Source organism: Triticum dicoccoides, chromosome 5A (genome assembly GCF_002162155.2).
Source record: "Triticum dicoccoides isolate Atlit2015 ecotype Zavitan chromosome 5A, WEW_v2.0, whole genome shotgun sequence".
Classification (NCBI taxonomy): domain Eukaryota; kingdom Viridiplantae; phylum Streptophyta; class Magnoliopsida; order Poales; family Poaceae; genus Triticum; species Triticum dicoccoides.
The window spans coordinates 509,371,499-509,376,465 of NC_041388.1; positions in this window are offsets into that span (position 1 = coordinate 509,371,499).

Here is a 4,967-nt window from a genome sequence, read left to right on the forward strand (position 1 = left end):
CCACATAGGGGTGCAGCCCTCGGTGGCCTTGCTGCGCCACTACTTCTACCTCCGGACCTCTGGCAATTCTCCTTCCGCGTGCGCGAGCTTCGTTGCGCATGGCAGCACCATTGCCATTTCGAGTCCCGGGAAGAGGGCTGATGGCTTCCGGAGCAACTGTGTCTTGGTTGACGCCGGGCGCGTCCACCTTCGGTTGATCTTGCCCACGGAGCAGTCCGTGAGCGCCAGTGACTGGTGCCGAGCGGAGCTCACGGATCCCCGCGCGAGACCGGTGTTGGAGAAGATGGACGCGGACTTGAGGCCGGCCTGTATGGCGACGGCGAAGTTGACTGGTGCGTCACTGCTGAGGGAGTTCCTGGAGCAGCAGCTGGCTCCACTCCGGCGGTACTCTCCTCCAATGTGGAGGCCTCATCTGAGCCCCGAGCCTGTGGGCGAAGGGGATGTGAACGCGGTTCTTCAATCTCTGGTCGGGGGCATGGTGGCAAAGTTGGAGGGCGCTCCCGAGCCCTTGTTCCTTTGTAGTGACTGGAAGCAGGTGGTGACGTCCATGCCCGTTTTCAACGGGGACGGGCTCGTGCCCGTGGCGTCTTCTGTACGACTCGTGGACGTGCCCTCCGGTGACTCCAGCGAGGAGGAGGATGAAGAGGAGCGGGGAGAGGGGCCTGACTCTGGGGCGACTGACGGAGAGTCGAGGGCTCCCCTCCCTCGGCGCTCGCCCCGTACTCTCCTCCTTTCGCCGAGCGATGATGATGACGCGCTGGGCAGCGGGAGATCACCCCCGATCCCAAAGAAGGACATGACCGGGCTGATCCCCCGCGGGTCTGCCCCTACCCCAGGGCAGTCCATAGCCATGCCTTCTGCCTCCAAAGTCGACCCTTCCAGCCGGCTGTTTGGCTTGAACTTGGGCCGGAAGCTGTCCGAGATCACCGACGATGACCCGTAAGCGCTTGATCCTTGTTCTTTTGTTTCTCGTCCTGCCGACGAGGCTTGATGATTGCTTCTCTTGGATAGGCTGGCGCCCATGGCGAAGAAGCCGAAGCGGGCTCCCGAGGCCCCATCCTCGGCGGCGCCTCCGCCTGCGGAGGGGGGTGACCGTGGCGCGCGGGCTTCTCCTGCCCGGTCGCCCTCAGGAGGTCTGGCCATGCTGGCGGGGGCGGGCTCAGCCCCCATGGCCCGAGCAACTCCTGAAGTGCCCTCGTCTGGCGCCACTGCTACGGCTATGGAGACGCAGCGGACTCCGCCTCGGGACACGGCGGCCTCGCCGCCGCTACCTTCTCCTCTTGTTCCACTGACCGTTGCTTCCTCAGCTCCTCCCGTTGTCTTGGAGCGCACGGATGTTCCTCCGCTTTCTTCTTCCATCCTAGAGCATGCCGTTGCTGAATTGGACCAGCTGCGGCAGGATCTTCTGGGTGCCGACCCTCGCGTGGTGGCTGGGCGCCTAGAACTGGCCTCGGGGTGGATTCGCTCTGATGCTTCGATCCGGGCGGCGCTGGTTCAGGCCTCGACGGCTTGTGACGAGGAGAGGCGGGCCGTCCTCGAGGCGAAGGCTGCTCGTGACACGACCCTGGGGGAAGTGGTTGAAGTCCATGATCGTTGCAAGGCATTGGAGGACGAGCTGCAAGGCCCGCGGGGCCAACTCGCGGAGGAGGTCCGCCTTCGCCAAGAGCAGGAGAAGGGGGCTAAGGCGCGTGAGGCGGCGCTCGAGGACCGGGAGACCAAGCTCTAGAAGCGCCGCGACCACCTGGGCGCGTTGAAGCAGGAGTTGGAGGCGACGAAGGCCGAGCTGGACGCCAAGGCCCAGGTCCTCGCCGAGGATCGCGTGGCCTTCGCGGACCTGGAGAAGGATGCCCGCGCTTCGCTGAAGATGCTTTATGAGAGCGGCCTGGACAGCCCGCTAGATGGTGACGAGGACGGCCCCGCTAAGCTGCTTCCCTTCCTGGTTAAGGCTCTTGGGGACGTCACCCTTGGCATCGGCCCCGCGGCCGAGGCCGAGGCGCACGTCCTGTCTTCTGCTGCGTTGACGCGGGTCTTCGCCCACATCTACCTCCACGATCCCAACACCAACCTCGGCGGCCTGCTGGAACCGGTGAGCGGCGAGGGTGCTGCCGCCGCTGTCAAAGCTGTGAAGGGGCGCGCGGAGGCGTTGCTGGAGAAGTTCCGGGCCTTCAGCACCAGGCCGAAGCAAGGCGCTGCCAACCCTGCCGTTCCACGAGGCGAAGCCACCACCCACAAGTGACTTCGATCCACCCCTGCTTTTCTTTCCAGTTCCTGCACATGCATCACGCCTCGGGGAGGCATTTAAACTTGCGTTTGGCACTAAGGCGACAATATGGACTGTAATATTTGCTTTTAAATTCCTTGGATTTTATGCTTTTCTTCCCTACTTGCCTGTGTTCTACGCCGGCAGAGCCCGGCCCCGCGCATGCCTCACCCAGCATCAGCCCCGACTGGAAACCAGGACAGGACCAAAGGAGTGAGGAGCCACATGACAAGTTAGGCTCCTGAGTCGCGATGCTCAGGAGTCCCCCTTGGCGCACGGACAACAAGTAGGGAAGCGTGATGTAGGTGTATCTTCCATTCTACGTCTGCAGAGCCTGACTCCGCGCGTACCTCACCCAGCATAGCCTTTCGGAACTAAGGAGTGAGGAGCTACAGAGCCAGTTAGGCTCCTGAGTCGTGATGCCCAGGAGTCCCCCTTGACGCGTGAACAACGGGTGTTGAGGCGAGATGTAAGCGTGGCTACCGTTCTACGTCTGCAGAGCCCGGCCCCGCGCGTACCTCACCCAGCATAGCCTTTCGGAACTAAGGAGTGAGGGGCTACGGGACCAGTTAGGCCCCTGGGCCGCGATGCCCAGGGGTCCCCCTTGATGCGCAAACGGCCTTCATACCTTGGCTCCGCTCGGGGAGAGACGCGCGACGAACCAGGCCTGAGGGGCCTGGCTGGGCGGCGTACGTCTGGGCGTGACCCAGCCGTAGCCCCCGTGCCCAGCCCCCTCGCGCGGCACTCCCGAGGGGAGGCGTTGCGATGGGGCCAGCCACTGAGCTCTGGGCTCCCTGAGGTTAACGCGGCCCGAAGGCCGCCCTCAGTTGTTTATCACCAGCGCGGAGCACAGCGGTTCCGTATGTGTACGGGCATAGCCGCTCCTCGCCAGTGTCGTCAGCCAGCGCGGAGCATGGTGCTTACACTGGTACGTGGGAGGGGGCTCCCCTCCGAGAGGAGCCCCCGGGGCATATACAGCCCCGCCCTGACACGTGACTGGCACGGTAGAGCTAGGTGAGGTGTATCTGGGCACCCGTGAGCCAGCGCGGGACTCACGAGGCCCTACCTCTGGGCGGGATGCGCCCGGCACTGAGCCGTATCTTGAAATGTGTCCCTGCAAATGTTGGTTAGATGCCGGTACTCTACGTCCTCGGGTCCCGGCCCTCGAGCTTGTCTCAGCCGTCGCTGGTATGCCAGGTCGCGATGCCGTGGAAAAGGCCAGAGGGTGACGGCTGGAGAGCCAGTAAGAGCCCTGAGTCGCGATGCTCAGGCACCCCCCCTTTAACGTGCAAGTAGTCGGCATGGAGAAGAAGGGTTGCCGCGAACGGGCATCAAGCAATCAAGCGTGATAGGCAAATGCACAGTTAGAAATAAACGCGATGGAGATACACGCCGCTGGGCCTAGCCCCAGCAGCTTGGGGATGATGCAGCCCGAGGGGCGCCCCCAACGAAGTAGACTAATGGACCGAAAGGTAAATGCAGATACATGCCGCAGGGACGGACCCACGCGGCCTGGGAGTGATGCAACCCTGGGAGGGCGCTCCCAGCTGGGAATGAGACTTGGAAGATGTCACCTGAAGATGTCGTTGGCGAAGTGGCGTTGGTGCAGTGGGCTCGGCGGGCTGCTGAGCTGATCCTCATGAGCCCCCAGGCCTCGGGGCCTCGGGAGGCTCCAGAGGCACTGGTGGCTCCTCGCGAGCTGTCTTCATCTCCGCCAGGGCCGCGGAACGTCTGCCTTCCTGAGCCTCTACGATGCCCCTCATGAGGCGCTGGCACGCCGCAGCCACGCTCGGCAGGCCGTAAGGCTTGCGAACATGGCTATGGGGTGGACCTCCGCAGCGGCCCACTTGCGAGGGCCAGAGGCGCTCCGTTGTGGTGACCTGATTGAGCCCTGGTATGTCGACGCAGACACGTAGCCCACCATCCTCGCCTGGATGTGGGGCCACAGCTGGTAGGCGACGGCAACCTCTCATGATCCTCGACTCCTGTAGCTCTTGAATGGCCTCGTTGACGAACTCGTGCTGGTCTGGCCTTCCTTGCTTGGCTCCTCCTTGAGGGAAACGTGCTTCGAAGTATGCCTCCAGGTGGTGCCCAAGCGCCTCCCTCCTGACCATGGCTAGGTCGGTGGCCCTCCAGGTGAGAGCCCCCGAGCCCTGCCTGAGGAGGGTGCCGGGCGCGCTTTCCTATGCGATGGAAGGAGGGTCCTCCCGGGCAAACACGGGCCCTGAGGGGCCTGCCTCCCGAGGGGCTGAGCCTGGTGACATCTTCTTCTTCTTAGGGGCGGTCTCAGGAAGCCTCCTTCTTCCGCGACCTGGATCTTCTAGTGACGCGGCCTGAAAGGCTCGCTCTAGGGAACACACTTCATCTCTCTCTTCACAGGGCACCGTGATGACGCCGCCACTCCCTGGCATCTTGAGAACGTTGTAGCTGTGGTGGGTCACGGCCATGAACTTGGCCAGCGCTGGGTACCCGAGGATGGCGTTGTACGGCAGGCGGATGTCGGTGATGCCGAAGTCGATGAGCTCGGTGCGGTAGTTGCTGCGGGCCCCGAAGGTGACGGGGAGGCGGACCTGCCCGATCGGGACTGTGGAACCGTCGGTGACTCCGGAGAAGGGCTTGGTTGGCTGAAGCTGGTCATAGGGCACTTGGAGGTTGTTGAAGGTCTCCATGAACAGGACGTTGAGCCCTGCCCCTCTATCGATGAGGG